We start from the raw sequence: 11,284 nt of genomic DNA on the forward strand, positions 1-11,284 counted from the left end.
TTTTCTTTTTTCCTCTCTGCACTTTTGTACATATTCATTTCTATAACCAGTATATATTTTCCATTTTTCAGGTCTTCTGTCTTTTTTCCATCTGGTCCAGGCTTTGTCTCTTTTGTCTTTTAACTCCCTACAACTTTTGTTGTACCAGCATTTTACATATTCTTTTTCTTGTTTTTGTCTTGGGACATACTTTTCCACACATTTTTTGTAAATTTTTTTAAAAATATTACATTTCTCTTCCACTGAAGTTTCTTCTTTGTATATTTTTTCCCAGGTCTCTTGTTGGAAGAATTCTCTTATTTTATCAAAGTTTGTTTTTTCATACATCATTCTTCCTTTTCTATATTGTTCATTTCTTTTCATATATTTTTCTTCATTAAGTTCCAGTTCAATCAATATGTGGTCACTTTTACCTATTGGTGTTTTATATTCAATCTTGTCCACTATTCTAGGTTCAGATGTAATTATTAAGTCTAGCCTCGATGGTTCTTCTTCATTTCTATACCTAGTGTTCTCTTGTATCCATTGTGTCATTGAATGGTCAGTAATCATCTCAAGTAGAGCATTTCCCCATGAGTCATCACCACTCTTTACTGTCATTTCTTCCCAGCAGATTTCTTTGCAATTAAAGTCGCCCATCATAACTATTCTTCCTCCGTCTTCCATTATTTTAGTTAATGCTATCTTTGTGTCCTCTAGCATACTTTTATATTCACTCTCCTCCCATGAGGCTGTTTTCGGAGGCACATAATTGATCACAAATTTTCTGCTCTTCTTATCTCTGTCTTCCACTTCTATCATAATCATCTCTACTGTATTCTTTCCATATATGACACCTTTCACGTTTATATCCTTCTTAGTCAGGAACATAACTCCACCCCCTTGTTTTTTCTCTCTGTTTCTAATCCAATAATTGTATGCATCATGTCCTACACTGTTGGGTGGTAGTGGGCCTTTTAATTTTGTTTCTACAATTCCCATTATGTCCGGTTCTTTTTCTTTCAAATAATCATTCAGCTCATTCAATCCTGTTATTAATCCATCTATATTTGTGTAAGACACTCTTAGTTTTCTGCCACTTCCATTGTGTTCTCTGTTTCCCTTATGTTTTTCTTTTGTATGTCGAACTTCCTTAGTTTCATGTTCACTACTCTCCAATAGAATCTCTCTTTCTCTGACTCCGTTCTGTTCTCGTTTTTTGTCTTAGCTTCCAGTCTTTTCTGCTTTTCTTCCTCTCTTTCCTCTTTATTCATTTCTCTTTTTATCCATATCTTTTTGTATTGTTCACTTGTTGCTAGTTTCCCTGTTTTGGATAAGATATTCTCTGCCGTTGTTTATGACTTGAATTTAATCTTAATTGGTCTGGTCTTGTCTGTGCTATACTTTCCGAGTCTAAATTTCTCTTCGATTTGTTTCATAATTCTGGTTCATCTTCCTGAACTGATTCTAGTAATTGGCTTACTTTTTCATTTTCCTCTTTGATTCTTGTGGTTCTATCTGTGTTGTGTTTCTCTTCCATTCCTAATATAATTATACATTTCTTCTTGTCTGCTAAATCCCTTACTATATTCTCCTTTTGTCTCATCACTTTAATAACTGAGTCTTCAGTATGTTCTTTCAATTGCTGTTTGACTATGTCAGTGAATGAAATCTTATTTCCTTCTTGGGTTTTCTTCCAATTTTTACTTTCTTTAGCTATCGTTTCTCTGTTTTCTTTACTATTCTTCTTCAATTCCTCATTCTCCCCCTTTACCTCTCTTAAATGTCTTTTTAGTTCTTCTATTTCATCAGTTAAGTTTTTATTCGCCTTTTCCAGTTCTTCCAATCTTTCAACCCTTTGTAAAATGGTGTTCATATGACCTAACCTACTCTCCAAGTCCTCGATCACCTTATCAACCTTCTTCTCTAGTCTTGTCAGTCGGGGGGGGTTTGTGTCCCCCCCACTCTCTTTAAATCCCTTGAAAATATTCTCATCACTTTCTGCTATATTGCTCCTATCTATACCTCTAATCTTCACATTCCTATTAGACATGTCGTCATCATCCAACTCGTCTTGGGGTCGTTTGTCTACCTTACGGCGGCCCGTCAGGGCCATTTCCTCCACCTCCTCATTACCTTCCATTTCCCCAGCAATCCCTCCCCCTCTCCTCTTTCCTTACTTTCCCACTACCCCACGAGCAATTTCCCCCCACCCTGCAAATACAAAAAGGCACTTCTCTTTGCGTTGGGATCCACAATCTTCACTTTTCTTCAGAGCGTTCTTCAAGCCGTCCGTTCGTTGAAAGTGTGTATTTACCTAGTTGTATTTACCTAGTTGTATTTTACGGGAAGGGGAGCTATGCTCGTGGGGTCCCGTCTTCATATCTCATTTTATCTAAACTATTTTTAAATTCATGTATTGTTTTTGCACACACCACTTTCTCATCTAACTTGTTCCAACTGTCTATTACTCTGTGAGGAAAGCTGTTCTTTTTCAAATCTCTTCTATAGCTGTCTTTTTTTATTTTCTTTCCGTGTCCTCTTGTATTTCTGTCATCCCATTTTATCAGATTCTCTCTATCAGTAATTTCTATGCCTTTCATGATTCTGTAAATAGCTATCAAATCTCCTCTCTCTCTTCTTTGCTCTAGTGTCTGTAGTTTAAGTTTTTGTAGTCTCTCTTCATATGATAGTTTTGAGAGTGTTGGTGCCAGTTTTGTGATTGCTCTTTGTATTCTTTCAAGTTTTTTTATACATTTTTTTGTACTTGGTGACCATATCGTTGCTGCATATTCCAATCTTGGTCTTATCAGGGTGATTAGGATTTTCCTCACCATTTCTTCATCCAGGTATGTAAATGCCACTTTGATTGTTCTTATTAAATTATAAGTTTCTCCAAAAATCTTATTTATATGTTTCTCAGGTGACATATTATTCATAACAATGACTCCCAGGTCCTTCTCATTTTCTACTTTTTTTATTCCTTCTTCTCCCAAATTATATGATCCTGTTATTCTGTTTTTGCTTTTTCCAAATTCCATTATACTACACTTTTTTGTATTGAACTCCATCTCCCACTTCCTACTCCATTCTTGTACTTTATTTAGATCCCTCTGTAGTGATTCACAATCTTCTTCAGTTTTCACTCTTTTCAGTAGTTTTGCATCATCTGCAAAGAAGCTCATATAGCTTTCAATTCCTTCATCCATATCATTAATATATATAGCAAACATTATTGGGGCCAGAACTGTTCCCTGCGGGACACCGCTTATTACTTCATTCCATTTTGAGTGCTGATCTCTTATCACTACTCTCATTTTTCTTTCTTGCAAAAAGTCTTCCATCCAATTTAGCAATTTACCTTGTATTCCTCCTTCATATTCTAATTTCTTAAGCAACTTCTTATGTGGTACTTTGTCAAAAGCTTTTTTTAGGTCTAGAAATGCACAATCAGCCCATCCATCTCTTTCTTGTATTATATCTATTAGCCTTGAATAGAAACATATTAAATTGGTGACGCATGACCGTCCTTGTCTGAATCCAAATTGCCTTGGATTTAGTACGTTGTTTTTTTCCAAGTATTTTACCCATCTACTTTTGATAATTCTTTCACAAATTTTTGCTATTGTACTTGTTAGAGAGACTGGTCTATAGTTGGTAGGTTCTTCTTTATTTCCTCCTTTATATATAGGTACTATATTTGCTTTTTTCCAATCTTCTGGAACTTTTCCTTCTTTTAAGGAACTGCTTATTATGCTATGTATTTTGTCTGCCAGTTCATTCCTGCATTCTTTCAGAATCCAGTTTGCTATTTCATCTGGCCCATGCGATTTTCTGACATCAAAATTACCCAAGTGTGTCAATATTTCATTCTTTGTTACTTCTATTTCTTCCATAGGGGGGACTTTTTCTTTCCACTCAATCTCTTCAGGTTGTATATTTTCCCTTGTAAACACTGATTTAAAATGTTTGTTCATAATTTCTGCCATTTCCATTTCCTCAGTGTATTCAACTCCTCCTTGTCTCAATTTCTCCAAGTCTTGTTTGTTTTTCAGTTTATTGTTTACAAATCTGTAGAATAGTTTTGGTTGATCTTTACACTTTTCTATAACATCTTTTTCATATTTTCTTTTTTTCTCTCTGCACTTTTGTACATATTCATTTCTATAACCAGTATATATTTTCCATTTTTCAGGTCTTCTGTCTTTTTTCCATCTGGTCCAGGCTTTGTCTCTTTTGTCTTTTAACTCCCTACAACTTTTGTTGTACCAGCATTTTACATATTCTTTTTCTTGTTTTTGTCTTGGGACATACTTTTCCACTCCTTTTTTGTAAATTTTTTTCAAAATATTCCATTTCTCTTCCACTGATGTTTCTTCTTTGTATATTTCTTCCCAGTTCTCTTGTTGGAAGAATTCTCTTATTTTATCAAAGTTTGTTTTTTCATACATCATTCTTCCTTTTCTATATTGTTCATTTCTTTTCATATATTTTTCTTCATTAAGTTCCAGTTCAATCAATATGTGGTCACTTTTACCTATTGGTGTTTTATATTCAATCTTGTCCACTATTCTAGGTTCAGATGTAATTATTAAGTCTAGCCTCGATGGTTCTTCTTCATTTCTATACCTAGTGTTCTCTTGTATCCATTGTGTCATTGAATGGTCAGTAATCATCTCAAGTAGAGCATTTCCCCATGAGTCATCACCACTCTTTACTGTCATTTCTTCCCAGCAGATTTCTTTGCAATTAAAGTCGCCCATCATAACTATTCTTCCTCCGTCTTCCATTATTTTAGTTAATGCTATCTTTGTGTCCTCTAGCATACTTTTATATTCACTCTCCTCCCATGAGGCTGTTTTCGGAGGCACATAATTGATCACAAATTTTCTGCTCTTCTTATCTCTGTCTTCCACTTCTATCATAATCATCTCTACTGTATTCTTTCCATATATGACACCTTTCACGTTTATATCCTTCTTAGTCAGGAACATAACTCCACCCCCTTGCTTTTTCTCTCTGTTTCTAATCCAATAATTGTATGCATCATGTCCTACACTGTTGGGTGGTAGTGGGCCTTTTAATTTTGTTTCTACAATTCCCATTATGTCCGGTTCTTTTTCTTTCAAATAATCATTCAGCTCATTCAATCCTGTTATTAATCCATCTATATTTGTGTAAGACACTCTTAGTTTTCTGCCACTTCCATTGTGTTCTCTGTTTCCCTTATGTTTTTCTTTTGTATGTCGAACTTCCTTAGTTTCATGTTCACTACTCTCCAATAGAATCTCTCTTTCTCTGACTCCGTTCTGTTCTCGTTTTTTGTCTTAGCTTCCAGTCTTTTCTGCTTTTCTTCCTCTCTTTCCTCTTTATTCATTTCTCTTTTTATCCATATCTTTTTGTATTGTTCACTTGTTGCTAGTTTCCCTGTTTTGGATAAGATATTCTCTGCCGTTGTTTGTGACTTGAATTTAATCTTAATTGGTCTGGTCTTGTCTGTGCTATACTTTCCGAGTCTAAATTTCTCTTCGATTTGTTTCATAATTTCTGGTTCATCTTCCTGAACTGATTCTAGTAATTGGCTTACTTTTTCATTTTCCTCTTTGATTCTTGTGGTTCTATCTGTGTTGTGTTTCTCTTCCATTCCTAATATAATTATACATTTCTTCTTGTCTGCTAAATCCCTTACTATATTCTCCTTTTGTCTCATCACTTTAATAACTGAGTCTTCAGTATGTTCTTTCAATTGCTGTTTGACTATGTCAGTGAATGAAATCTTATTTCCTTCTTGGGTTTTCTTCCAATTTTTACTTTCTTTAGCTATCGTTTCTCTGTTTTCTTTACTATTCTTCTTCAATTCCTCATTCTCCCCCTTTACCTCTCTTAACTGTCTTTTTAGTTCTTCTATTTCATCAGTTAAGTTTTTATTCGCCTTTTCCAGTTCTTCCAATCTTTCAACCCTTTGTAAAATGGTGTTCATATGACCTAACCTACTCTCCAAGTCCTCGATCACCTTATCAACCTTCTTCTCTAGTCTTGTCAGTCGGGGGGGGTTTGTGTCCCCCCCACTCTCTTTAAATCCCTTGAAAATATTCTCATCACTTTCTGCTATATTGCTCCTATCTATACCTCTAATCTTCACATTCCTATTAGACATGTCGTCATCATCCAACTCGTCTTGGGGTCGTTTGTCTACCTTACGGCGGCCCGTCAGGGCCATTTCCTCCACCTCCTCATTACCTTCCATTTCCCCAGCAATCCCTCCCCCTCTCCTCTTTCCTTACTTTCCCACTACCCCACGAGCAATTTCCCCCCACCCTGCAAATACAAAAAGGCACTTCTCTTTGCGTTGGGATCCACAATCTTCACTTTTCTTCAGAGCGTTCTTCAAGCCGTCCGTTCGTTGAAAGTGTGTGTATTTACCTAGTTGTATTTACCTAGTTGTATTTTACGGGAAGGGGAGCTATGCTCGTGGGGTCCCGTCTTCATATCTCATTTTATCTAAACTATTTTTAAATTCATGTATTGTTTTTGCACACACCACTTTCTCATCTAACTTGTTCCAACTGTCTATTACTCTGTGAGGAAAGCTGTTCTTTTTCAAATCTCTTCTATAGCTGTCTTTTTTTATTTTCTTTCCGTGTCCTCTTGTATTTCTGTCATCCCATTTTATCAGATTCTCTCTATCAGTAATTTCTATGCCTTTCATGATTCTGTAAATAGCTATCAAATCTCCTCTCTCTCTTCTTTGCTCTAGTGTCTGTAGTTTAAGTTTTTGTAGTCTCTCTTCATATGATAGTTTTGAGAGTGTTGGTGCCAGTTTTGTGATTGCTCTTTGTATTCTTTCAAGTTTTTTTATACATTTTTTTGTACTTGGTGACCATATCGTTGCTGCATATTCTAATCTTGGTCTTATCAGGGTGATTAGGATTTTCCTCACCATTTCTTCATCCAGGTATGTAAATGCCACTTTGATTGTTCTTATTAAATTATAAGTTTCTCCAAAAATCTTATTTATATGTTTCTCAGGTGACATATTATTCATAACAATGACTCCCAGGTCCTTCTCATTTTCTACTTTTTTTATTCCTTCTTCTCCCAAATTATATGATCCTGTTATTCTGTTTTTGCTTTTTCCAAATTCCATTATACTACACTTTTTTGTATTGAACTCCATCTCCCACTTCCTACTCCATTCTTGTACTTTATTTAGATCCCTCTGTAGTGATTCACAATCTTCTTCAGTTTTCACTCTTTTCAGTAGTTTTGCATCATCTGCAAAGAAGCTCATATAGCTTTCAATTCCTTCATCCATATCATTAATATATATAGCAAACATTATTGGGGCCAGAACTGTTCCCTGCGGGACACCGCTTATTACTTCATTCCATTTTGAGTGCTGATCTCTTATCACTACTCTCATTTTTCTTTCTTGCAAAAAGTCTTCCATCCAATTTAGCAATTTACCTTGTATTCCTCCTTCATATTCTAATTTCTTAAGCAACTTCTTATGTGGTACTTTGTCAAAAGCTTTTTTTAGGTCTAGAAATGCACAATCAGCCCATCCATCTCTTTCTTGTATTATATCTATTAGCCTTGAATAGAAACATATTAAATTGGTGACGCATGACCGTCCTTGTCTGAATCCAAATTGCCTTGGATTTAGTACGTTGTTTTTTTCCAAGTATTTTACCCATCTACTTTTGATAATTCTTTCACAAATTTTTGCTATTGTACTTGTTAGAGAGACTGGTCTATAGTTGGTAGGTTCTTCTTTATTTCCTCCTTTATATATAGGTACTATATTTGCTTTTTTCCAATCTTCTGGAACTTTTCCTTCTTTTAAGGAACTGCTTATTATGCTATGTATTTTGTCTGCCAGTTCATTCCTGCATTCTTTCAGAATCCAGTTTGCTATTTCATCTGGCCCATGCGATTTTCTGACATCAAAATTACCCAAGTGTGTCAATATTTCATTCTTTGTTACTTCTATTTCTTCCATAGGGGGGACTTTTTCTTTCCACTCAATCTCTTCAGGTTGTATATTTTCCCTTGTAAACACTGATTTAAAATGTTTGTTCATAATTTCTGCCATTTCCATTTCCTCAGTGTATTCAACTCCTCCTTGTCTCAATTTCTCCAAGTCTTGTTTGTTTTTCAGTTTATTGTTTACAAATCTGTAGAATAGTTTTGGTTGATCTTTACACTTTTCTATAACATCTTTTTCATATTTTCTTTTTTCCTCTCTGCACTTTTGTACATATTCATTTCTATAACCAGTATATATTTTCCATTTTTCAGGTCTTCTGTCTTTTTTCCATCTGGTCCAGGCTTTGTCTCTTTTGTCTTTTAACTCCCTACAACTTTTGTTGTACCAGCATTTTACATATTCTTTTTCTTGTTTTTGTCTTGGGACATACTTTTCCACTCCTTTTTTGTAATTTTTTTTTCAAAATATTCCATTTCTCTTCCACTGATGTTTCTTCTTTGTATATTTCTTCCCAGTTTTCTTGTTGGAAGAATTCTCTTATTTTATCAAAGTTTGTTTTTTCATACATCATTCTTCCTTTTCTATATTGTTCATGTCTTTTCATATATTTTTCTTCATTAAGTTCCAGTTCAATCAATATGTGGTCACTTTTACCTATTGGTGTTTTATATTCAATCTTGTCCACTATTCTAGGTTCAGATGTAATTATTAAGTCTAGCCTCGATGGTTCTTCTTCATTTCTATACCTAGTGTTCTCTTGTATCCATTGTGTCATTGAATGGTCAGTAATCATCTCAAGTAGAGCATTTCCCCATGAGTCATCACCACTCTTTACTGTCATTTCTTCCCAGCAGATTTCTTTGCAATTAAAGTCGCCCATCATAACTATTCTTCCTCCGTCTTCCATTATTTTAGTTAATGCTATCTTTGTGTCCTCTAGCATACTTTTATATTCACTCTCCTCCCATGAGGCTGTTTTCGGAGGCACATAATTGATCACAAATTTTCTGCTCTTCTTATCTCTGTCTTCCACTTCTATCATAATCATCTCTACTGTATTCTTTCCATATATGACACCTTTCACATTTATATCCTTCTTAGTCAGGAACATAACTCCACCCCCTTGCTTTTTCTCTCTGTTTCTAATCCAATAATTGTATGCATCATGTCCTACACTGTTGGGTGGTAGTGGGCCTTTTAATTTTGTTTCTACAATTCCCATTATGTCCGGTTCTTTTTCTTTCAAATAATCATTCAGCTCATTCAATCCTGTTATTAATCCATCTATATTTGTGTAAGACACTCTTAGTTTTCTGCCACTTCCATTGTGTTCTCTGTTTCCCTTATGTTTTTCTTTTGTATGTCGAACTTCCTTAGTTTCATGTTCACTACTCTCCAATAGAATCTCTCTTTCTCTGACTCCGTTCTGTTCTCGTTTTTTGTCTTAGCTTCCAGTCTTTTCTGCTTTTCTTCCTCTCTTTCCTCTTTATTCATTTCTCTTTTTATCCATATCTTTTTGTATTGTTCACTTGTTGCTAGTTTCCCTGTTTTGGATAAGATATTCTCTGCCGTTGTTTGTGACTTGAATTTAATCTTAATTGGTCTGGTCTTGTCTGTGCTATACTTTCCGAGTCTAAATTTCTCTTCGATTTGTTTCATAATTCCTGGTTCATCTTCCTGAACTGATTCTAGTAATTGGCTTACTTTTTCATTTTCCTCTTTGATTCTTGTGGTTCTATCTGTGTTGTGTTTCTCTTCTATTCCTAATATAATTATACATTTCTTCTTGTCTGCTAAATCCCTTACTATATTCTCCTTTTGTCTCATCACTTTAATAACTGAGTCTTCAGTATGTTCTTTCAATTGCTGTTTGACTATGTCAGTGAATGAAATCTTATTTCCTTCTTGGGTTTGCTTCCAATTTTTACTTTCTTTAGCTATTGTTTCTCTGTTTTCTTTACTATTCTTCTTCAATTCCTCATTCTCCCCCTTTACCTCTCTTAACTGTCTTTTTAGTTCTTCTATTTCATCAGTTAAGTATTTATTCGCCTTTTCCAGTTCTTCCAATCTTTCAACCCTTTGTAAAATGGTGTTCATATGACCTAACCTACTCTCCAAGTCCTCGATCACCTTATCAACCTTCTTCTCTAGTCTTGTCAGTCGGGGGGGGTTTGTGTCCCCCCCACTCTCTTTAAATCCCTTGAAAATATTCTCATCACTTTCTGCTATATTGCTCCTATCTATACCTCTAATCTTCACATTCCTATTAGACATGTCGTTATCATCCAACTCGTCTTGGGGTCGTTTGTCTACCTTACGGCGGCCCGTCAGGGCCATTTCCTCCACCTCCTCATTACCTTCCATTTCCCCAGCAATCCCTCCCCCTCTCCTCTTTCCTTACTTTCCCACTACCCCACGAGCAATTTCCCCCCACCCTGCAAAAACAAAAAGGCACTTCTCTTTGCGTTGGGATCCACAATCTGCACTTTTCTTCAGAGCGTTCTTCAAGCCGTCCGTTCGTTGAAAGTGTGTGTGTGTGTGTGTGTTTATGTACTTGTATTTTAAGGGGAGATATCATCGTGTGTGCTTATATGTGTACACGTTCACATATGCGTGTATTTGCAGGGAAACGATGAAAATTAACATTTGCCTTAATTCCTGTTTGGTTTGAGCCACAACCCTTAATGGTACAATAAGCCAAATTGTCAAGATCTATATATACTGGTATATATAGATCTTCATTGTCAGAATATAACTAATTGCCTGGAGAGCAGATGTAAAATGGGGTAAGAGTATGACAGAAAGTTTTGAGAGTAATAAAAAGATGTTTTGGAAAGAAATTAAGAGAGGAAGAGGAGGCGAATCAAGTAGAGAAGAAAAGGTAAAAGGTGCAGATGGAGAGATGATAATGGAGGAGAGGGCAGTAAGGGGAAGATAGGCAGAGTATTTTAGGGAGTTGCTGAATGTGAAGGAGGATAGGGAGGGAAAGATAGCTGCAGTGGGAAATGATAAGAAAATGACCGTGATGAGTGAGGAAAATGGAGGAGAAATAAGGAAGGATGAAGTGAAGGCAGCTGTTAAGATGATGAAAGCAGGTAAGGCACTTGGTCTGGATGGATCTCATGCAGGACTGGAGGAGTGCTTTTATAGTTCCACTTTACAAGGGAAAGGGGGACAAGTGTGAATGTAGTAGTTTCAGAGGGATTAGCTTGTTAAGTGTAGTTGGGAAGGCTTATGGGAGGATCTTGATTGAGAGGATTAGGAGAGGAACAGAGGGAGTAATTGGTGAGGAACGGTGTGGATTTAGGACAGGTA

Source organism: Oratosquilla oratoria, chromosome 24 (genome assembly GCF_046742065.1).
Source record: "Oratosquilla oratoria isolate Oo_2021 chromosome 24, ASM4674206v1, whole genome shotgun sequence".
NCBI lineage: Eukaryota > Metazoa > Arthropoda > Malacostraca > Stomatopoda > Squillidae > Oratosquilla > Oratosquilla oratoria.